Here is a 25,430-nt window from a genome sequence, read left to right as displayed (position 1 = left end):
CTATGAACCTGCAGTCTGCGAAAAAGAGACCCCAAACACAGTAAGTTAAACAAAATGAGAAGACAGAGACGTATGCAGCAGATGAAAAAGCAAGGTAAAAACCCACCAGACCAAACAAATGAAGAGGAAATAGGCAGTCGAACTGAAAAAGAATTCAGAGTAATGATAGTAAAGATGATAGAATATCTTGGAAATAGAATGGAGAAAATACAAGAAATAGGTAACAAGGACCTTGAAGAACTAAAGAGCAAACAAATGATGAACAACACAATAAATGAAATTAAAAATTCTCTGGAAGGAATCAATAGAGGAATAACGGAGGCAGAAGAACAGATAAGTGACCTGGAAGATAAAATGGTGGAAATAACTGCCAGGGAGCAGACTAAAGAAAAAAGAATGAAAAGAATTGAGGATAGTCTCAGAGACCTCTGGGACAACATTAAACGCACCAACATTTGAATTATAGGGGTCCCAGAAGAAGAATAGAAAAAGAAAGGGTCTGAGGAAATATTTGAAGATTATAGTTGAAAACTTCCCTAACATGGGAATGGAAATAGTCAATCAAGTCCAGAAAGTGCAGAGAGAGCCCCATATGGGGTAAATGGAAGGAGAAACATGCCAAGACACATATTAATCAAACTATGAAAAATTAATTACAAAGAAAAAATATTAAAAGCAGCAAGGGAAAAGCAACAAAAAACACACAATGGGGCTTCCCTGGTGGTGCAGTGGTTGAGAGTCTGACTGCCGATGCGGGGGACACCAGTTTGTGTCCCGGTCCAGGAGGATCCCAAATGCCACGGAGCGGCTGGGCCCGTGAGCCATGGCTACTGAGCCTGCATGTCCAGAGCCTGTGCTCCGCAACGGGAGAGGCCACAACAGTGAGAGACCCGCGTACCGCAAAAACACACACACGCACGCACACACACACACACACACACACACACACACACACAGGAATCCCGATAATGTTAACAGCTGATGTTTCAGCAGAAAATCCTCAAGCCAGAAGGGAGTGGTAGGACATATTTAAAGTGACGAAAGGAAGAACCTACAACCAAGATTACTCTACCCAGCAAGGATCTCATTCAGATTTGATGGAGAAATGAAAACCTTTACAGACAAGCAAAAGTTAAGAGAATTCAGCACCACCAAACCAGCTTTACAACAAATGCTAAAGGAACTTCTCTAGGCAGGAAACACAAGAGAAGGAAAAGACCTACAAAAACAAACACAAAACAATTAAGAAAATGGTAATAGGAACATACATATTGATAACTACCTTAAATGTAAATGGATTAAATGCTCCAACCAAAAGACATAGACTGACTGAATGGATACAAAAACAAGACCCATATATATGCTATCTACAGAAGACCCACTTCAGACCTAGGGAGACCAACAGACTGAAAGTGAGGGGATGGAAAAAGATATTCCATGCAAATGGAAATCAACACAAAGCTGGAGTAGCAATTCTCATATCAGACAAAATAGACTTTAAAATAAAGACTATTACAAGAAAGAAGGATACTACATAATAGCAATCTTGAGAAAGAAAAATAGAGCTGGAGGAATCAGGCTCCCTCACTTAAGACTATACTACAAAGCTACAGTAATCAAGACAGTATGGTACTGGCACAAAAACAGAAATATAGATCAATGGAATGGGATAGAAAGTCCAGAGATAAACCCATGCACATATGGTCACCTTATGTTTGATAAAAGAGGCAAGAGCATACAATGGAGAAAAGACAGCTTCTTCAATAAGTGGTGCTGGGAAAGCTGGACAGGTACATGAAAAAATATGAAATTAGAACACTTCCTAACACCATACTCAAAAAAACCCTCAAAATAGATTAAAGACATAAGGCCAGACACTGTAAAACTCTTAGAGGAAAACATAGGCAGAACACTCTGTGACATAAATCACAGCAAGATCCTTTTTGACCCACCTCCTAGAGTAATGGAAATAAAAACAAAATAAACAAATGGGACCTAATGAAACTTAAAAGCTTTTGCACAGCATACGAAACCATAAAGAAGAAGAGTAAACCCTCAGAATGAGCGAAACGAAGCTACTGACAAAGGATTTTGTCCTTTGTTAGCTACTTTGCAAACGAAGCTACTGACAAAGGATTTATCTCCAAAGTATACAAACAGCTCATGCAGCTCAATATCAAAAATACAAAAAACCCAATTAAAAAATGGGCAGAACACCTAAATTGACATTTCTCCGAAGAAGATATACAAACTGCCAACAAACCCATGAAAGGATGCTCAACATCACTAATCATTAGAGAAATGCAGATCAAAACTACAATATGGTATCACCTCAGACCAGTCAGAATGGCCATCATCAAAAAATCTACAAACAATAAATGCTGGAGAGGGTGTGGAGAAAAGGGAACTTTCTTGGTGAGAATGTAAATTGATACAGCCACTATGGAGAACAGTATGGAGGTTCTTTAAAAAACTAAAAATAGAACTACCATATGACCCAGCAATCTCATTACTGTGCATATACCCTGAGAAAACCTTAATTCAAAGAGAGACATGTAGCACAGTGTTCATTGCAACACTATTTACAGTAATCAGGACATGGAATCAACTTGTGTCCATCGACAGATGAATGGATAAAGAAGATGTGGCACATATATACAATGGAATATTACCCAGCCATAAAGAGAAACGAAATTGAGTTATTTGTAGTGAGGTGGATGGACCTGGAGTCTGTCGTACAGAGTGAAGTAAGTCAGAAAGTGAAAAACAAATACCGTATGCTAACACATATATATGGAATGTAAAAAATAAAAAGAAAAGGTTCTGATGAACCTAAGGTCAGGACAGGAATAAAGATGCACACGTAGATAATGGAATTGAGGACACGGGGAGGGAGAAGGGTAAGCTGGGACAAAGTGAGAGAGTAGTATTTACATATATACTCTACCAAATGTAAAATAGCTAGTGGGAAGCAGCTGCATAGCACAGAGATATCGGCTTGGTGCTTTGTGACCACCTAGAGGGATGGGATAGGGAGGGTGGGAGGGAGACGCAAGAAGGAGGGGATATGGGGATATATGTATACATGTGGCCGATTCAGTTTGTTGTACAGCAGAAACTAACACAACATTGTAAAGCAATTATACTCCAATAAAGATGTTAAAAAAAAAGAATAAATAGAAAACTGAAACAATAAGAAAACCATTAAAGAAATTTAATTCATAGAAAATAAATATTCCCACAAAGAAAACTCTATTTCCAGCAAAATCTACAAACATTCGAGGAATAGTAAGTCCAACATATTCTATTCCAGAGCATAGAAGAAAACATCAGCATATCTTTGAGACCAAAACTTGACATAGATAATCCAAGAAATAATCATAGACCAAGTATTATAATGAAAATACATGCTAAAATCTTGTACAAAATATTAGCAAATCAAAACCTGTGATGTATATAAAGGGCAAAGAATCATGACCAAGTGGTGTTTGTCCCAGGAATACTAGGTTGGTTTAACTTTAGACTATTAATATTATTTATTACATTAGTAGCTTAGAAGAGAAAAACCAAACGATCACCTCAATAGATATATACAAACCATTTGAAATTCACTGTACAGTTAGGAAATACTCTTTGCAAAGTGAGACCAGTAGGGAAATTCCTTAAATTGATCTAGGGTTTCTAAAAATAAAAATAAAAATAAAAAATAAAGTAACTTGCATACTTACTGGTGAAACTTTGAAGCTTTGTATATGAGATTAGCAAAAGACAAGGATGTCCCTGTAGCTACTTTTATTCAGTAGTTTATAGAAAGTTTTGATGAGCACCATGAAGAAGAATAAGAAGTAAAAAGTATTAGAACTGGGTGGAAGGAAAGAAAACTGTCACTGTTTACAGATGATATGATTGCATAGAAAATACAAAGAAATCTGCAGATAGTTTATTAGAATTAATAAGTGAGTTTAGAAAAGTAGTTGAATATTAAAATTTACAAAATTAATTGCATTTCTACATGAAAGTAACAAACATTCAGAAAAGGAATAAACATGATTCTTATAATAGTACAAAGATGTGAAGCACTGAGGAATAAATATAACAAAAAAGATGCAGGAGCTTTATGGAAAAATCATAAAATTTTATTGACGGATATTAAAGAGGACCTAATCAAATGGAGAAAGAAGCCAGGCTTATGGATCAGAGGATTCAATATTGTAAGCATGTCGATTCTCCTTTAATTGATTTAGATTCAATGCAATTCTGTTTAGGATCCACACAAGATTTATTTTTCTTTTGTGAAATTTGATAAGGTAATGCATGGGACCAAGAATAACCACAGTATTCTTAAAGACAAAGAACAAAGTTCAGGAAATTGGCTTGCAAGATCAAGATGTATAAAGCTATAGTATTTGAGATACTTTGGTGGTGTTATAGGGACAGAGCTATAGGAGAGCATAAAGGAGCTCAGATAGAGATCCACACATATAATGATGTTAGATACATGACAGGTAAGATAAACTTAAAGGAGGGAAGGACGGAGTCGATGGTCAGTAGTGATGATACATCTGGCTTTGTAAATGGAAAAAGAATGTACCCCTATCTCACATTATACACAGAAATCACTATCAGATTTAGCACTTAATGAGTCTTTAAGTTATAGTGTTTTAAACAAGAAAGCTTTTAGAAACTAACATAGGAGATTATTTTCATGACCTGATGTTGGGAGGGATTTCGTAAACGTGACAGAAAAACTTTAAGCATAAAGGAAAAGATGGATGAGTTTGTATATTAAAAATGAGAATTTATCAAAAATTGACAACATTAAAATTGAGAATTCTTCAAAAGCTAGCACGAAGGGAGCAAAATAACAGTAAACAAAAAGTTCTGTAAAGATGTAGAAGATATTTGTAACACAGAATCTAACATAGGACTAGTATGCAGGGAATACAGAGAGCCCTCTGTGGCTGGAGCTGAGACTTCATGAGCTGTTTCCCAGACTTCTCACCAGGAGGCTTCTGGCTAGTTTCTGCAAATGAAGGCCTGGTGGGAGGCTCAGGAGGATGAGATGAAGTATTTCCTTCCCATTTTTTTGTTCCTGTCACTATGGCTTTGGCCACAGCATACAGTTGACACCAACTTCCAGCTTTTAGCACATCCAGCCATTTCTGCCCTTCAACTATGTGAGAGTGTCCCTGTACTGAGCCCTGTTCTTTAGAGAGCCCCACCCTGAGCTGCTTCTGACTGCATTCTTGCCTATGGAGCAAGGAGTCTGCAGGGCCAAAGGGGTGTCACTACATGGAGTCTGTTGCCTACCTGCTCCTGACATTCCCTGTGCAAAACAGAGTCCCTTCTTCCAAGGGTGGGCCATGCCTCCAGCGGGTACATTTTGGGTTAGGGGTGGCTATTTGTACATAATTGTGTGCATATGCAGGTGACTGGAACTTGTATGTGTGGGCTTGTGAGATCACATGTATGTCCTTGAGGCCCCTTATAGAACAGGATGGTGCTGGATGAGAGGGGCTGGCTCATGGGCCAGGGCTCTGAGTCTAGAGTATGGGCAGGTACTGCCACATTGTAACCAGAAGTTTTGAGATGTTGAGAACTTTAAAACGGTGCTTCTCAAACTGGTGAAAATCCAGGTTTTCTTTCTTAATTTTAAACTTCATATTTATCACAAACCAATACTTTTGTTAGCTACAATAAATATAAATTGTAAGAAAAATCAAATTAAAAAAGTATAAAACCAACATAACATTACTGTCAAGCTGCTATAAAAATTTCTAAACACTCTCAGTTTCTATACTTACTCGGCATGGACCAATAACAAATAATTTGCAAACTTGCATTGCAGGCCATACTTGGAGTACCATTCACCTAAATTCACTCCTGGCCTTCTAGGACATTGCAAAGCTACATCTGTTAAAATGTGATGATAGCACATAATTTTACTGTTTAAATGTAGACATGTATGTGGGCCTGCATCTGTACTCTCAACCCCAATCCTGTAAGTAGGAGGGGTGAGCCTGCTTTCAGCATTGACCTTCCTTCACCCCATGGAGGTACCAGTGGGTATGCACCACGCCTCTCCGTGACAGATGTAATGCCAAATCCTCACTCACCTTTGGGGTGTTTGTATACTAACTGGGTCAAAGTACGGACCGATCACCCCAGAGGACCAGAGTCTCATCTCTCCTGTCTCCTCTTCCTTAGGGGCATAAGCTGCTTCCTGATGTTATTAATATCTTGGTTACCTCAGGATTTCCCCCTCCGTCCTTTATTGTTCCTTCAGCCTTCCAACACCTGTGTGGCCATCCCCTGAATTAAATCCCCTCCATTTAAAATATCTTGTGTGGTTTTGGTTTTCCTGACTGGACCTTGACTTATACAACTTAGCAATCAACAACAAAAAGACAAGCTAATAGAAATCTGGGCAAAAGTCTGAAATAGGCACTTCATAATGAAGCAAAGACCAATAAATGTAGGGAGAAATGCTTAATCTCATTAATAATCAGAGAAATACAAAGCAAGAGCACAATGAGATTACGTATATACTCACTGGGTTGGCAAATATGAACAACCTGACAAGTCTTGAGGTGGGGTCTGGGGTAAAGTGAGCTCTACCTATTGGTGGGTCCAGACTGGCACAACCATTTTGGCAGACAGGCACTCCTAGGGGGTTTGAGATTTGCATACTCAATAGTCCTATAAATCCCTTCTCAGGTATCCACCCTTGAGAAGCTCCTGCATTATATGCACCAGGATTCACATATATAAAGGTGCATAATAGCATTGCTTATAAGAGCCAAGCAAAAGAACAAAATTGGAAATAACCCAAATGTCCACCACCAACAGATTGGAGAACTGAGTTTTATATGTACAATGGAAATGTGAAAAGAACTCTAGCTCTGTACCATCAATGTGAATGGTCTCAGAAGCATAATGTTCTTTCATTCATTTAACAAAATTTATTGAGTCCCTACTATGTGCCAGGCACTGTTCTACATGCTGGACAGACCTGATGGAGCTTATATTCTAGTGGGGAGAGCACACAGAACAAACAAAAAACATTAAATGAATGCAATGTCAAAGTGATGAGTGTTGTGGAAAATAAAAGGAAAGCATGGAAAAGGAATGAGGAATTTCTGGGAGTGGGGTAGATTGCGTGTATGTTTGCAATTTAAATAGGGAGGTCAGATGGACTTCCCTGAGAATGTGATATTAGAGAAGACTTGAAGGTGGTAAGGTATGGGCCACAGGGGGTGGGGTTGGACGAACCCCTCCGGCTGAGGAAACAGCCAATGCATAGGCACAGGTAGGGGCATTCCTGGAGCGGAGGTGGAGGGGAGTGAAATTAGATCAGAGTGTAACTGTGTACACAGATTGTGGAGAGCCTGATTGGCATTATTGCTTTTACTGAGTTGAGCGACCACTGTAGGATTCTGAGCAGAGTCAGTGCCCCACCTTGACTTGTACTTTAATAGGATTGCTTTGGCTGCCACATTGGAAATAGACTTGGAGAATAGACCATACTGAGCAAAAGAAACTCATCACTGAAGGAATGCATATGGAGTGTCTTTATTTATTAAAGACCCAAAGTAGCCACACTGAGCTATATCCTGTTTGGGTATACATGCTCAGGTAGTAAAACTATAAATAAAGTGAAGAGCAAAACAAGCATTAGGGTACAGGTTACCTCTGGGAGAGAGCTGATGATGTGATGGGGGAGGGGCTCTAAGTGGCCATGTTCTCTTTCTTTATCTGGGTGGGATTTTTAGTGGTAGTCACTTTACTAACACTTTAACTTCTAAACATATGTTTTAGACATGTATTTCATACAAGTAACAATAAAAAGAGAAAACAGAAAAAGAACCTTTCTCTTAGTTATAGGCTAAACTGTTTTACCCTTCAATGATACAATGGGTTGGTGTTTTTCTGGATTAAGACAACAATTTAAGTTGTGCTTGAATACTTTCTGGGAAATAAAAAGAATGTCAATGCATTATTTGGGTGTGAGTTGTCCCTGACATGTAGATATCAACTTTTGGCTATAAAAATAACACAATAAAATGGAGAATTGGATGTCAGCCAATATGTTTATAGACTAGACACCTCCAATTTAGATAAACATGCTCATCAGTCAGGAGTATTTTTTGAGCTGCTACATGTGCAAGGAAATTTGGGAGTACAAAGGAATATTTAATCTAGTTAGCAAGATGAGATCAATATAACAATTACCCAAGACATTGTATTATTACTTGGTAAATAGTGTGGTACCAGATAAAAAGTGCTGACAGTATCATCTGAGAATCCCAAACACAGAGCACATATACAGTCCATGTCTTTATTTTAGAATGAAAAACCTGAGTACAGAACTTTATTGTCAGTTTTTATTATCACATTAACACGATTATGCAAAATAATTTGCTATTGTGTGTCTATATGAATACCAGTTATCTTTGATGTTTAATAATTTCACACACACTTCAGCCAACATGCTCAGTTTTCTTTTCATGATTCTTCATCTGCCTAGAATATTCCCATCTTCCTCTTTACTTATTAGATGGGTGCAAATAGTCCTAGGAAAACGGACCGTTCTTGCTGCATTTGTGTTTCATGTATTCTTTAGTGTGAATGAGGTTATTAAATATTTTAGCTTAAAACACCCCCTGCTGGGCTGTATACAGTATAAGTAATCAAGAGATAATGAATACTATAACTTCAGGAATTTTAAATTTCTTCTGGTTATTTCAATAAGATCTTGAAAATAAAATAAACTGGTAATTGGGAATTACCTTAATTGAGCAAATTAAAAGAAGTATTTAAAGTCACTTCTGGGGAAGATTTTATGTTTAGTAGTGTTTTTATGTTTGCTATGTTTGAAGATATTGATGAAATATAGTAACATAGCTTAATATCTTTGTTACGAATTATGTTATATATTATGAAGTTAATATATCTGTTGATTCACACACACATATCATCAAGTGTTGATAGTTTTTCTTTCCATAGCTCCAAAGGAAACTTATTTTGACGTTTTGTAGCCAAATGGACTCTCACTTTAGGTGTCCACAGCTGATAACCAATTTTGTTCTTGGATCTTACGTTGAGTGCTTGACATAAATACATGTTGAGAAACAAAACAGTTGTCTTTGTGCTGTGCCTTTATGTATGGCTGGAGTCTAAAATAAATGTTATATTTCAAGTAAACTGTTGAAAAGTCTGACTTTACTATAATGGTGATTCAGTTCTTTTTTATATATGGATTTGCCTTAAAGTATTTTATCCTTGGAAACATTTGCATATACTTTCAAGGGTTTAGTAGTCCCATTTGCTTTTCTTTGCTAAATTCTATCCTTTACCCTTTCCTAAATCTGGTCACTCATCCTCCCAAGCTGTGTTAATATTGAGAATTATGCAGGAGGAAAGGTGGATATGAGCGAAGTATGGCCTCAGAGGTATGTGTTTATCTTTTGCTTTATTTGACATTGTTTTGGCCTTAAGCAAACAGAGGACATTTGCTTTTGTGATTCACTTGCTTATATAAAGGAAAAAGAACCACCTGCCTTTTTTTTTTTTAAAGAAAGACATCTTTAATAATTCTGTTTTAGGATTTCTTCAAGGTATGACATATACCCTAGATTAAAGGCATTCGTGTAGTCAGCATGAATCTAGCCTCAGTTCATATTAATGCCTGTAAGAGTCGATTCTGTGCCAACACCGTTTCTAGGGATGGAATTAACAGCAAGGTGCAACAGCTCACAGATGTCAGAATAATAACTCACTATCTGAATGTCAAGAGTTGGTGGGAACCATATATGCTTGGGGATTTTAAATGTCCCGAAGGGTTTGTAGAAACTTGGGTCAGTCTAAATTTGACTTTGTTCCCCTATCCCCAGGTTGTTTTCATTGGGAAATTTGAGCTACAAGTTCTATTCTGTGTTTAAGTGGTTATTCCTTGCAGTATAGCGAATCGGAAGTAGGTATGTGGGAATATAGTTGAAGGAGACTGCAGCCTGCCCGGAGGTAAAGATGTTTAGATAGACTGAAATAGAGTGAGAATGGAGGGTTCTTTGGCACCCTTCCAAAGGCTCCCCTTCTAGTTTTAAACTCTCTGAGGTATTTGGAAGGAAAGCAGTATTAAAATTTACATATTAAATAAACACTTCCCATTCTGTAATGATTCCTGAATTTTTGATTTATATTAATCAGGCCTGGTTAATATTTTTTCCCATCCATAGACTGAGAGTTCCTTAATGATCTCCTTGAGGTCAAGGATAGTGTCAGTCTTACTGTGTGTCCTTAGGGTGCTCAGTAATATTTGCAGAATGGAAAACCAAATGACAGTGCCCATTTGGCTTAAGGTAACACTTGCTTTTCCATTTTAATGTAACTGCTATTGAAATAATTATCCCCTTCTTCCTCCATTATTTCCAAAAAAGCATTCATTGAGTGATTGTGTTAGATTTTCACAAATAATACCCATCCTGTTGGCCACATTGTATTAATAATCTCAACTGGGAAGAGTTTCACATTTGAAGAGGTGGGATTCTATGCAAGACATTTGCCTGTTTCTTCTTAAACCCATTCCCTGCCCTTCTCTTGCTCTTCTGTTTATTATTGGGCCAGCACCTGCAGTCTGTTTCTTAGGTTCCGTTGCTAACTGGTTTCCAGTTAAGTTTGGCCAACAGCAAGAGAATGGTGGGCAGGAGGAAGGGAGAAGCCAGGGCATGTCTTCCTGGGCACTTCTTGCTGTCTCCTTCTGCTTCAGGTTGAGTGCCTGACAGTGGCTGTGCCTCTTCTTTGGTTCCAGCTCCCACCTCATAGTCCCTTCTGCAGTGGCCTCAGTTTCTTCTGGGGGCTCTGGTAAAGCACCTCAGCGCTTTGCCCCTCTTGCTCAGAGGTTGATAGTGGCTCCTTTCTCTCTTCACTTCCCTTGTTTCCTTTCTTCCTTCTTTCCTTTTTTTTTCATTCTTCTGATTGAAATATAATTCAGATACCATAGAATTCACCCTTTCAAAGTGTACAGTTCTTTGGTTTTTATTATTATTTACTCATTTGTTATTTATTTTATTATTCACAGACTTGTACAAATATCACCAATATCTAATTGTAGAACATTTCTAAAACATTTTCATCGTCCCAGAAAGAACACTTGTACCCATTAGCAGTCACTTCAGTTCTCTTCTCCTCACAGCCCCTGGCAAACACGAATTTACTTTTTGTCTCTGTGGGTTTGCTGCTTCTGCATATTTCATGTACATGGAATCATACAACATATGGCCTTTTGTGACTGGCTTCTTTCAATTAGCATAATGTCTTCAAGGTTCATCCACGTTGCAGTATATATCAGTACTTCAGTTTTGTGGCTGGATGATATTCCCATTGTATGGATATACCACATTTCACTTATCCATTCATCAGCTGATGAACATTTGGTTGTTTGCATTTTTGGGGCTTTTATGAATAACGCGGCTATGAAGTTTCATTTGTAAGTTTTTGTGTGAACTTATGTTTTCAATTCTCAGATTGAAATTTTCAGTTCTCTTAAGCAAAAAGAGATAGACCTAGGAGTAGAATGACGGGATCATAAGGTAACTATACATTGAACATCTTGAGGAACTAGATAGTAGCTTCTTTCTGTTGCACATCTCTGCATTATTGTCCTCTTTGGCCATTTGGCTTTTCCAGCCCCTTTATGACTAGCTTCCTGTATAAAATATTCTCTATTAAAATAGAGAACTCTGGCATAAACTCTCTTTCCTGGACTGAACCCTGACTGAGATGGTTTCATGAAAGTCAAGGCTATTTCCTCTCCCAAGTTTCTTCTCTTTTGCATAACTGAGAAACCACTGTTATGCCAATAAGAAGAAACCACAAAGTTGTCAGCATTGTCAGGGAACAGGGTGTCTGGTTAGTTAGATTTTGCAACTTTATCTGGTAATTTGCTGCCATCTCTAACCTGGTGACTGTTCTTTTGAACCTACCTTGTTTCCCCAACAGTCACCAACTTTGAGTATAAGTAGTTCATTTGGAGAGAGATTCCAGGACCCTCCAAGAAAGAGAGTAGGGAAGTGAGAGGGGAGGGAAGAAGCCCATAAAAGATGCCTTGATGAGCAGGTGACTGTTGAGGGCAGCTGGGGCTCAGTCCTGCTGAGGACCTTGGAGAAACTATACAGTGCGTGTCTCAGAATTGTCTCACCTGAGGGGTATGGAAACTGAGGTATCTCTCCACTGTATTTTATTTGTCATGGCTTGACGGCTGCTCCCTAGGGAATTAATTCCCTGAGCACTTCAGGCATAGTCCTGTGGCCAGAGAAAGCCTGAAGGTAGGGTCCCAGATGCTTGCAGGAAGAGCTGGTGTAGTGTGTTTAGACATATACTCATGAATGTTGGCAGGGGTTGGGGGGATCTGTAAACTCCTCTAGGGTAGAGACCTTGCATTTGTATCTTTAAATTTTACTTGTGAATAATAAGAATTAGTTGATATTATGCATGTGTGAAGGCAACTGCCCAGGGAAGGAAACTTCCTGAATTATATATTGGAACTGTCACCTTATGTTTATACATTGGAACTCTTCTTTCAGATATTGGTTGATCTCGAAAGTATGTTTTTAGAAAGAACCACAAATTCTCGATGTGCAACCAGACTGTCAGTTACACTGTCAACACACCTTGAAAGAAGCCTCATAGAAATACAAAGTTAAAATTTCCTTGATGCTTTTAGCTGTAGAGAATACAATCCATAAGGGAAAATAGAATCTTCCACCCAAGGTTTTCATAGACACAAAGCAGAAGTCTGTGAGTCATGGACTTTGTGACTTCAGAAGTCCATGAGAAATGACAGTATTAAAAAAAGATTGATTAAAAATCAAGAAGCTTTGAGGAGTTTCTTAAAACAATGGACCAATAGAGAGAACCTGTTTAGATCAAGTTTAAAAAGGCAGTGATAAAAATGTAAATTAGTAATTGCCTCTGGATCTCTTAACCAGCTGAATAAATTTAGATGTAATCAATTCTCCTCCCTCAGATTAAAGCTGTGTTTTCATTAGGTTGAAAGCAAAGTGATAGGAAAGTGGAGAGTTTTTAAAATTATTGAGAAATTACATGTAAATGGGTTAAAGCCACTGGCATTTGGGAAGCTTCTTTCCTATTCTTGAATCTAGCCTAGGGCAGGACTGTGCCACATCTAAACCATTTTAAAGAGTTTGCAGTTTCCCCTGGTCATCCAAACGGGTCATAGTGATCACTGTTACATAAGTTAATTACAGAAACTTCACTATCCATGCCTTGATCCCTGCAGTCTGGAGCAGGAAATGCCGTTTAATCATATCTGGCATGGTTTGTCTCCCTATTTGGGAACCCACAGCAATTTATACTTTGCATGTAGCATCCTCCACTTTCTGTTTCATGCCTTCAACTCCTTTCTCCATAATCCCCCTTGTTTTCTTAAGGGCAATGTAAGCTTCAGCAAACCTTATCACCTGTTGGAATCTAAGATTCCCCAGCTGTAGAGTACAGATAATAATGGTAGCTACTTCAGAGTTGTAAGAATTAAATGAGAAAATACATGATAGCTTCATGCAGTGGCTTCACGTAGTAGTGCTGAGTAATTGGTAGCAGTTATGATTACACCTAGGCCCCACTCATGTGCCTGTTTTCTTCTTGAGTGACCCCCCATTATCTGCTGCTTAAGCCTTCCACCCATCCTCTTTTACATCCTTGGGATCTTTTTCCAGAAATTTATTTCTCTTTCTCTCTTGCTTTTAGTCCTCCTCCCTTCCCCCATCCTATTTTTCTGGTTCTTTCCTTTATGTTCTGACCCTAAATTCAAAATAAAACTAACAAACAACCCCGTTCCCACCAAGTCTGCTCCAACTTAAGTTACTGTTCTATTTTTTCCCTTTTTTTCTGCTAAATTTCTTGGAACAGTTGCCTGTGCCTGCCACATTCACTTTGCTTCCTGGTTACTCTGCACCCCCTGTGCCCTGGCTTTGACATTTTCTCCCAAATGTGACTCTTCTCAAGGTCATGAATAAGCCCCTGCTGGCGACATCCTGAGGCTTCTTTGAATTCTTTATCCTCCTTCACTTCTTAGCCCTATTTCACACTGTGCTCACACCCCCCCTTGAAAATGTCTGTGCTTTTGGCCTCTGTGGCCTTGCTCTCCAGGTCCCCTTCCTTTCTGACCACTCCCCTTCATTTGTCTGGGTCCTCCCCTATTTCTTAAAGGCTGGTGTTTGCAAGTTTTCTGTCCCTGGGACTCTTCTTGCTCTTCCTGAAATTGCTGTCTTAGTGCATCCATGTCCAAGGCTTTGGTTGTCATTGTCTCATGGTAAGGGCTTGTTCTGAGCTCCATCTACTTACTAGTCATTTCTAACAGGCTGGGTACTGCCTCCCAAACTGAACTAATTACCTTCTGACACACACCTCTTCCTTTCTTCCTTCTTATGCTTAATGGTATCAGCATCCACCCAACTGCTCAAACTGGAAACCTACCTCACTTGGACTCTTCAGCCACTTGCACCAGGGTCCATTTCACCATTTTACTTTTTGGCTTTCAGATCCACTGCTTCCTCTTTGCTCCCCCTGCCATTTCTCTAGTTTAAGACTTCGTGGTCTCCCAGATGAATTGTTACGATAGCAATTTAGGTCATCTCTAGACCTGAAGACTCCCATTCCCCTTCACATTTCTTAAAGGTGGATTGTATCAGGCCACTTCCCTACTTAAAAACCTTTGATAGATCTTCATTGAATACAGTAGTGTTTCCCTCTTTGTGCCTTGCATGGTGGTTGAAGAGAATTAAGCGTTACTGGAATGGACCTGGCTGGGAGGCAGAGTTGCCCAGAGCTGAGTTAGGGGTGGAGGCATGGAGGATAAGAAGAGATTGGGAAGGGAGGAGGAGAGCCTTTTATCAGGTTCATTGGTGATGGTCCCAACTTAGACACATTTACTTCTTCCATGCTCAGGCCCCCACATTTCTCCTCTGCTCCCCCTACCAACTTCCACTGGCCACTCATCCTGTGATGGGTTTCCCTGCAGCCCAGTTGCATGGATTTCCCAGGCAGAAACACCGTGGCCTTGTGCCTCAGGCTGGTGCTGGAATCTAAGGACCAAGTGTCCTAGGAAAGGTGAGAAAGGGCTGTAGCCCCAATTCCAGTTCATGTCCCCATGAGGTCACAGGGTACCGGTGCTGGAAGCTGACCCACCTGGGTTGGAGCCATGACTCTTCTTCCCCTACGGACAGTGTAAGTTTCAGCAAATCTCATTGCTTCTCTGAACTTCAGTCTCCTCAGCTATAGAGTGCTATAATATAGTGTAATATACTATAATAATAGTAGCTATTTTGAAGAAGTTGTGATAGTTAAATGAGGAAAAGCATATTGATAGCTTCATGCAGTGCCTGTACATAGCAGTGGTGAATAAATGGTAGCAGTTATGATTACACGCAGGGCCTTTTAGGCCCATTCATCTGCTTAACAATACTGAAAGTTTTGTCTGAAAGACCTGGTAATGAAACCTCCTAAAGAACCCACGTGAAGAAATTGTCAACAATATTTGGGACATTATGAGAATATACTCGAAAGATTTGCTAGAAGATCCTTGTAAGAATTTTCTCAAATTGTGAGGCAGGGGTGAATGTTATGGAGAATCTTTTTTCCATTATTCCGTTACTATCGAATAACATAAAACATTTTGAAGTAGAACAGGTTCTAGTGCTTTGGTCAGATGGCTTCTGGTGACAAGAGATTGTTGAGCAGAAGTGATGATTATCATTTTGGTTAGGAACGGATTCTCAGTTCTCAATTATATCAGTCAAGGGGGTTAAATTTATTTGGCTCTCTTCAGTTAATGTGTATAATAAATCAGGATTTTAGGCCTGTGAGGGGAGAATTGTCCTACTGATGTGGAACCTCATCTTTTTAAACCCAGTGAAGATGAGCCAAATTTCTTTCATTATAAGTAGTCACCAACAGTTCCATTCTCATCACTGAGGAACCTATTTACAGGTAGACATTTTTCACATCAATCAGATTTATTATTTGTATATTTGATTGTTGAGATACTTTCATTAAAATTTAGTAAATATTTTATAGATACCTTATAGTTCATGGCAAGAAAGATTTTCCTTTATAATAATGATAGGATGCTTCCTTTTAAAATAAATTATACAAGGGAAAAAAGAGAACTGAGCTAATAACATTTTTAAATACAATGAAGTAAAATAGAAGAGTGGGTGGCTTACAGATAGTACAAAAACGTAAGCCTTACAGCATCCACGCTCCTCAGCATGGCCTCGGTACTGGGTTCAGCGGTGTTTCCCAAACTAACTTTCATGTCCATCTGGAACATCAGAATGTCACCTTATTTGGAAATAGTCTTTGCAGATGTAATTAGTTAGGGTGTGATCATATTGAATTAGGGAGACCCTAAATCCAATTACTGGTATCCTTATAAGAAGGCCATTTGTAGACACACGGGAGGAAGGGTCCATGACAATAGAGGCGGAAATTAAGAGTGATGCAGCTACAAGCCAAGGAACCCCAAGTATTGCAGCAACCACCAGAAGCTAGGAGAGAGGCATAAAACAGATTTTCCCTTAGAGCCTTCTGAAGGAATCAACCCTGTTGACAACTTGATTTTTGACTTGTGTCCTCTAGAATTGTGAGAATAGAGTTCTGTTATTTTGAGGCACCTAGTTTGTGGTAACTTGTTAGAGCAACTTATATGAAACTAATACATCCTCCCTTCCCGCATCTGCTTATTATACTCATTCATCATATTTCCTGAAGATGCATGGTGATTCTCAGGATTCTGGGACTTTTCCTCTGTCTGGAATGTGCCTTATCCTAGCCTTTTCCTGCTTCTCTCACACCATCTGTTTGTAGGCCCTGCTCAAATTTACTGCCTCAGAATCCTTTCCTCCTTGCCCTTCCACTTCATCTATGCCCAGTCCACCCTTTGTATCCCGTTGTTGTATTTTCTCTTCCCCAGATGTTGTACATAGTTTGTTCTGTGTCTGCATCCCTATTAACTCATATACTTCTTGGGAGTTGGGGCTGTTTTATCTTTATATTTCTGCTACTTGGGATGTGATGGGCACTTAATTGCTAACATTAAATATTCAATTAATGAGAGTTTCTCTTTTTTTTTGATGTTGTTTGTTTCTATCTCTTAAAACCCAAGCCTATTTATTTCATTCTTTTTGGAAGATGTGTATAAAAATGAATGCTACTTTGGATATAAAAACAGGCAATTTTGAGATCAAAAGTTAAGTCTTCCTGGCCTTGCTGTTAGTAACTGCTACTTAAAATTTGTTTAATTTAGAACTTAATTTTATGAAGTTAAATGGTGGAGTAAAAGGAATAAACCAACAAATAACTGTCTTGAAATTCTGGAGATGACTTCATTGAAGGCTCTTTAGAGTAAGGTCACTGACAGCAAATCAGAGAAATATTGAGGTGAGTTCACCGTATTAAAGACCTGAAAAGTTTTTATGCCCAGAATCATTCTTCATGCCGTTTCCTGCCATAAGATGTGGGAAATGGGTTACGTGGAAAATTTGTGGGAAGAGGTAGAAAACTTTTTATAATCCATAATCAGTTGAGGGTGATAATAAGACAGCTGTCATTTAAAGACTGAGAAAGGGTTTTACTCTAAGGAAAGGAATAGAATTACAAAGGGGAAGACCAAGCATTTCAAGGACTCCATCTATTTTATTATCTTGTGTTTTTAGAACTATCTTCTGGCATCACAGCATTGACCACTAGTTATGGTAATCAATTTAATATTCACGAGAGGGAGGGAAAACCCTGACTTCAACAGGTTCTTAAAGCATAAATCAAATCCCAGTGAGGTGATGCATTTGAAAAGACTGATTGTGGTTGTGTTCTTAAGTATCAGTCCTATGCAGGGAAAGAAAAAAATTACCAAAGTGGCTTTGGTAGTAAATTTAGGTTTCCTGAAAGTGAGATATAGTTGCAAGATGGCTTTCTATGGGCTCTGTCAGAAAAAGTTTTTTTTTTTTTTTTAACAAAGCATTCTTTTAGCTGTAGATAAGAAAGGATCCACCCCTCTGCCAGAGGTGTTCTGGCTGTTTTCACTGGCTCGGTTCTTATTTGCAGTGCCTACCCACTGAGTCTAGGCTTGTCCTGCAGAGAGAATGTTTCAGGAATTGCAGTTCTCCCTTTTACTTTTGAGGATGATGCTCACTTCCAGTGTTGTCCAAAACTCCTAGTGCACACACCCCAATAAAAATCTGTTAAGGGAGGAACGACAATTTGATGAGCTGCTTCTGACAGTCTGAGGCCCCAGAGAAATACAGTTGATGGTTGGTGGGTTTAGACTCTTTTATTTATCCATTGCCCAAAACTTAAAAAAATTTTTTTTATATGATTCTGTGGGTTGAGTGAGTGGGCTTAGCTGGGTGTTTTTTCTTCCTCAGATGATGTCAACTCTGTCAGTTCTTTGCATTCAGTTGGCATCTTGGCTGGGCTAGAAGTTCCAAGGAAACGTCGCTCGAATGCCTTATGCTTTGCTGCTTCTCCACATGTCCTTTTCATGTGGCTAGCTAGGGTCTTCTTACAGCATGGTAGTCTCAGGTTAGTCAGACTTCTTATCAGCCGTCACCCAGAGCTTAGAGTCTAGGACTGAATCTAGAACAGTGTCACTTCTACCCAAGTTATAAGGCCAACCTAAATTCAGAAGGGAAGTAGACTCCACTTCTCAATGGGAAGAGTGACTTGCTTTTATAGGAAGGGAAAGAAGTGATAGCAGCCATTTTCGAAGACTAACACAGCCTCATTACTTAAATGAGCACTATTTAATTTTGTAATTTAGTTTTTCTCATACAAATTCAGCTCCCTTTATGTCAGCAATCTTACGTTCATTTGCCAATTCCGGTCAGCATTTTCTGGCCCTTAGGAAAGATGGTTCTAATTATTTTATTATTAAAAAAATTTTTTTTATTGGAGTCTAGTTGATAGTTCTCTTAGTTTCAGGTGTACCAAAGTGAATCAGTTATACATATACATATATATCAACTCTTTTTTAGATTCTTTTCCCATATAGGTCATTATGAAGTACTGTGTAGAGTTCCCTGTGCTATACAGTAGGTCCGTATTAGTTATCTATTTTATGTATAGTAGTGTGTATATGTCAATTCCAATCTTCCAATTTATCCCTCTCCCCTTCCCCCCTGGTAACCATAGATTGTTTTCTACATCTGTGACTCTATTTCTGTTTTGTAGATAAGTTCATTTGTACCATTTTTTTTTTGATTACACACATAAGTGATATCATATGGTATTTGTCTTTCTCTGTCTGACTTACTTCACTCAGTATGACAATCTCTAGGTCCATCCATTGCTGCAAATGGAATTATTTTGTTCTTTTGTTCTTTTTTATGGCTGAGTAATATTCCATTGTATATATGTACCACATCTTTATCCATTCCTCTGTTGATGGACATTTAGGTTGCTTCCATGTCTTGACTATTGTAAGTAGTGCTTCTGTGAACATTGGGGTGCATGTATCTTTTTGAAATATGATTTTCTCCAGGTATATGCCCAGGAGTGGGGTTGCTGGATCATATGGTAGCTCTATGTTTAGTTTTTTAAGGAACCTCTATACTGTTCTGCATAGTGGCTGTACCAATTTACAAAATGGTACAAAAATGATCTTCTCATTTTTTTATTGGGTTGTTTTTTTTGATATTGAGCCACATGAGCTGTTTGTATATTTTGGAGATTAATCCCTTGTTGGTCGCATTGTTCGCAAATATTTTCTCCCATTCTGTGGGTTGTCTATTTGTTTTGTTTATGGTTTTCTTTGCTATGCAAAAGCTTTTAAGTTTAATTAGGTCCCATTTGTTTATTTTTGTTCTTATTTTCATTACTTTAGGAGGTGGATCAAAAAAGATTGCTGTGATTCATGTCAGAGAGTGTTCTGCCTATGGTTTCCTCTAAGAGTTTTACAGTATCTGGCCTTAGATTTAGGTCTTTAATCCATTTTGAGTTTATTTTTGTGTGTGGTGTTAGGGAGTGTTCTAATTTCATTATTTTACATGAGCTGTCCAGTTTTCCCAACCCCACTTATTAAAGAGGCTGTCTTTTCTCCACTGTATATTCTTGCCTCCTTTGTCATAGATTAGTTGACTATAGGTGCATGGGTTTATCTCTGGACTTTCTATTCTGTTCCATTGGTCTACATCTCTGTTTTTGTGCCAGTACCATACTGTTTTGATTACTGTAGCTTTGTAGTATAGTCTGAAATTGGGGCGCCTGATTGCTGCAGCTCCATTTTTCTTAAGATTGCTTTGGCTATTCAGGGTCTTTTGTGTTTCCATACAAATTGTAAAATTTTTTGTTCTAATTCTGTGAAAAATGTCATTGGTAATTTGATAGGGATTGCATTGAATCTGTAGATTGCTTTGGGTAGTATAGTCATTTTGATAATAATGATTCTTCCAATCCAAGAACATAGTGTATCTCTCCATCTCTTTGTCTCATCTTTGATTTCTTTCATTACTATCTGATAGTTTTCTGAGGACAGGTCTTTTGCCTCCTCAGCTAGGTTTATTCCTAGGTATTTTATTCATCTTGATGTAATAGTAAATGGGATTGTTTTCCTTAATTTCTCTAATCTTTCGTTGTTAGTGTATAGGAATGCAAGAGATTTCTGTGTATTTTGTATCTTGCAACTTTACCAAATTCATTGATTAGCTCTAGTAATTTCCTGGTAGCATCTTTAGAATTTTCTATGTATAGTATCATGTCATCTGCAAACAGTGACAGTTTCACTTCTTTTTCAATTTGGATTCCTTTTATTTCTTTTTCTTCTCTGATTGCCGTGGCTAGGACTTGCAAAACTATGTTGAATAAAAGTGGTGAGATTGGACCTGATTTTTTTTAATAATTGGTATTGTTTAGTTAGGCCTTACTAAGTGCTCAGCCGTGACGTCTGTTCTTTATGTATATGAGCAAGTCCTTATTAACAACCCTGTGAGGAAGATATTATTCAATTTTATTGATTAAAAAAACTGAGATGTTGAGCAAGCAAGAGGCTTGACCAAATTCTCACAATTTATAAACTTGTAGAGCCAGGTTTGAAAACTGGAGGGTTCCAGCTTCAAAGCTGGTGCTTTTGCAATGAAACATGATAATTTTTTTAGGTCCATTTTGAAACTTCTATTTGAAACTTCTGTCAAAGCCAGCTGCACCAAACTTGTTGATTTCCCTGAATTCTGCTCACAGAATTTCCCTGAAATAGATATTTCTGTTCTCTGCATGCAGAGCAGGGCAAAGGTCTATGAAGTGTTTCCGTTAATGGAAACTTCCCACCTTTCTGATTTATGCCTTCTTTAAAAGCAAAAACATTTTCTGGGGCTTCTGCAGTTCTTCAAACCACCCCTAGAATCCTTCCCATGTTCACGTACTACCCACCTGAGCAGTATGGAAGACATTTCCACATCCCCAGGTCTTAACTATTTTCTTGTCCAATATTAGCATATCTTAATTATATTTTCATTGCTGAAGTCTTAGACTGTGGCTGTCCAGAATACAGAGAATTTTTCAGTAGGTTAAACAAATGTAAGTTTGGCTTTTACTGTTTTGAGTGTTAGATTCTTGTCATGTTCTCTTGTGAGCTTTATAGTCTTTTAAATTCTCTACTACATTCCTTTAGGCCATTAGTACTTTCTCAGCCTTTCTGTATTTCACTTTGATGTTAATATTTTATGTTTCTGATCATGTATTTACTGTTCACCATCATTAAAAATAGTTAAATTGCTCAGTTGCAGGCTTTGGATTTTTATTATAATTCTTTAATTCCCTGAAACCTGTTTCTGTGATAAAAATGACAAATATATGCAGAAACTGGTCAGATTTGGATGTTTAAATATTGTAATTCTCTTACAATAATTTAGTTATTTTTCAGAGAGTACCATGATGTAGAAGTAGAAAAGATCATAAAAAGGCCATTAAAAGTTTGACTTCCAACTGTTATAGCATGAGTAAAAGAGTTGGGCAGTAATGATGACAGCATGTTCTTGTTTCACTGCCTGGGTGAAGATTTTAATTCAAGATTGAAATTGGTACTGTATCTTAGACCTAAAATACTGGATGATGAAATTATTTTGTCTGATATTAATATAGCCACTTTAAATTTATGTTAGTACAGAATATCTTTTTCATTCTTTTTACTTTTTACTTGTTTTTCTTAATTTGCAGCAGTGTAGAGTTTGGTGCTATCCCTTTTTTCTCCTAATCTAATTATCTCTGCTTTTTAGTTGTGTTTTAAAGACCATTTACATTTAATATGGTTATTGGTATAATTGTATTGAACTGACCATCTTGCTTTTGTTTTCTGTATGTCCCTTCTGTTCTATGTTCCCTTTATACTCCTTTTCTTTCTCAGTCTTTCAGATTAATATTTTTATGATTCCATATTGTCTTCTTTGTCTTATTAATTATAACTTATTTTACTGGTTGCTTTGGTGTTTATATTATACATCTTTGACATATCATAGTCAATCTTTGCTATTGTACACTTACTGTATAAGAGACTGGCAATAGTATACTTTCATTTCTCTTTTCTCTCCTGGCCTTTAAACTATTGTCATACATTTCATTTTTATGTATGTTGAAATCCCTGCAATACCTTGTTATTATTTTTGCTTTAAACAGTTAGTTATCTTTTAAAGAGATAAATTAAAGTTTTTTAAAAAAAGTCTTTATATTTACATTTCTAGATTCTATTTCCAGTGCTCTTCCTTCTTTGTGTACCTCCAGCTTTTCATCTGGTATAATTTTCATTCTGTTTGAGGCACTTACTTTACTATTTCTTATAGTGCAGGTCTGTTGGTGATTATTTCTTTCAGTTTTTTATGTTTGGATAAGGTCTTTGTTTCACCTTCATTTTTCTATCTATTTTCACTGTCTCCCCCTTGCCTCCCCCTCCCTGTCCCCCACTACCCTAGTCAGTACTTCAAAGATGTTGCACTGTTTTCTAGCTTACCTTGCTTCTGATGAGAAACCTGTTGTTTCTCATCCTTTGTACATAATGTGTCTCTTTTTCTGCCCCCCTGACTACTTTTCACATTTTCCTCTTTATCCCCAATTTTAAGCAATTTGCTTATGATGTGTTTTAGTTTTCTTCATTTTTCATAGTTATGGTTGGGGTTCACTCAGCTTCTTGGGATTTTCCCCACAAGGAGTTTATTTTGGCCGACCTAGGGATGGGGAGGGCCCTGTATCTAAAAGAAGGTGTTGGGCCTCTTGATGGTGAAGCATGATTGAAGCTGGTGATGTAGGACTCAGTGGAGTGGCAGAAACTTGATCTTGGAGTTGTGGAACTGCTTGACTATTGGCAGGTGGCACCTGCTGGCTGTGATCTGCTTCACCATCATGATCTGGATTGAGTGGGCCCAGGTGCTGTGCTGGGCACCTGTGTCATGATAGCATTCAGTGGCAGTGCCTGTGATGGTCAGGTCCCGGTACACCTGGTACACGTGGGCGCTCTGTCAGAGTTGTGATGCAACCAGATGCTGAAGTTCTTCACCTGCAGGAGGTTTTCTTGAACACCTGCCCACAGTAGATTATTTCCCCTGAAGACTTCATCTTCTTCAGCTGAGACACAAAGTATCAGCACAGCATGATTAGGTACAAAGATTTTTATGTGGTAGAGGGGTGGTGAGTGGCATTTGGGAGTGGGTGGGAGGCCCCCCCCACCACCACACCACCTCATGCTCTTGTAGTGTGCATGAAGCCTTCGTGACACTCTCCAGGCTGGCCACCACCCACAAAAGGGCTTATAGTTTTTTCAAATTTGGAAAAATTTTAGGCATTATTTTTTCAAATATTTTTTGCTCCCCATCCTTTAAGGAATGACAGTTATATTTGATCATTTGAGATTGTCTCATGGTTCACTGCTGCTTTGTTCATTTTTTCCTTGTGGGTTTTTTTTTTCTTGGTCCTCTCTGTTTCATTTTGGATGGTTTGTTGCTATGCCTTGTAGTTTATTAATCTTTGCTTCCACTTTGTCTAATCTCCTGTTAATACCATACACCATATTTGCATCTCATGCATTATAGTTTTCATCTCTAGAAGTTCAATACGTGTCTCTTTTAACACCTTCCAGGTCTCCATTTAACGTGTTCAATCTTTCCCCTGATTATTGTCAGTTTTTGACTTTTATAGTTTGAAGCTATTTTGTGTTAGGAGCATACAAGTTAATACTTTGTGCATGCATATGCACATATGTATGTCCAAGTATGTATGTTTGTGTGTATACATACACATGCATGTATATCTATATACACACATATGTGTGTGTGTATATATATATATATATATATATATATATATATATATAAAATCTGTGGAATTTTCCTTTTAAAGCTTTTTGCTTTAATTTGTACTTTGATACTAAAATTACAAAAAATCACTAAAATTACTGTTTTCTTCTGGTTAGTATTAGCTTGGCCAATCTTTTCCTGTATTCTGTTTTCAATCTTTCAAGTTCTGTTTTTTAGGTATATCTCTTGTAAGCACTATAGAAATGAAATTAATTTTGTTTATTCTTGTTATCAGTCTTTGAATTAGAAGTATTCATCTGTTTATGGAATTTTACTCTCAGTCATCACAAGGAATCAGACAGAGAGTTATAAAAATAGCTAAAGTGGGAGAAGCATAGATGTTGAGAACTCTTACAATAGTCTTGGTCATAGGTCCCAATTTTAATGGTTTCTGACTTTCTTTCTTGAATAGAGGCTGGAATTCAAGCAACTCCCATCAAATTATCTTTATTCTTGGCATATAGACCTGAAGATGCTAGTGGAGAAAAATTATCTTACTTTCCTAAGGTTTTCATGCTTTCTCAGCCTCCTGTCTCATATGAGAATGGATCTTTTAAAGCGTTAATGAACAGTATTATTTTGTATTTGAAAGTTAATTTTAAACAATGTCAGTATGTAGAAAAACTATTTCTTAGTGTATAGATTTTCTAATTGTCTCCATTTTCTTTAGTTTATGAAGTTGCTTCTTTTGGTCATTCCTTTTTAGTTGGTCATACACTAAGTTTACTTGATCAGTGTTGTGAATTTTTTATTCTAATAGACTATATACTGTTCAGGGTCATTTATAATGAATACAAGGTAACATGCCTATTATATAAAAATAAAATAATTGTTTTTGTGAAGTGAATTGGAAGATGTGACATAATTAGACAGTGGGCATTTGTATTCTATTATCGCTTTAGGGCTGCAAAAAAATGGAGGTAGTTTATTTCATCTTGGTAATGCTCCTTCTTTCTGGTCCAACAATTTATCAGAAATGTTAATCCAGCAAGCCGTAAGTGGGGTGGGGGAGGGGAGGGGGAGAGAGGGGATTTAAAATTAGCCTGGAAATATTGCACAACTCATTAAAAATGTAATCAT

The 25,430-nt window shown here is 37.8% G+C and overlaps 1 long non-coding RNA gene and 1 pseudogene across 1 annotated transcript in view; one reads left to right on the top strand and one right to left on the bottom strand.

The window, feature by feature from the left end:
• Nucleotides 1–25,430, top strand: part of LOC141277247 (uncharacterized) — a 280,618-nt gene that overhangs the window by 128,246 nt on the left and 126,942 nt on the right. The window lies entirely within an intron of this gene.
• LOC101335868 (large ribosomal subunit protein eL20 pseudogene) overlaps nt 23,250–25,430 on the bottom strand; it is a 66,198-nt pseudogene continuing 64,017 nt past the window's right edge.

The sequence above is a fragment of the Tursiops truncatus genome, chromosome 19, assembly GCF_011762595.2.
Source record: "Tursiops truncatus isolate mTurTru1 chromosome 19, mTurTru1.mat.Y, whole genome shotgun sequence".
Lineage (NCBI taxonomy): Eukaryota > Metazoa > Chordata > Mammalia > Artiodactyla > Delphinidae > Tursiops > Tursiops truncatus.
This window is presented reverse-complemented; position numbering and strand designations above follow the sequence as displayed.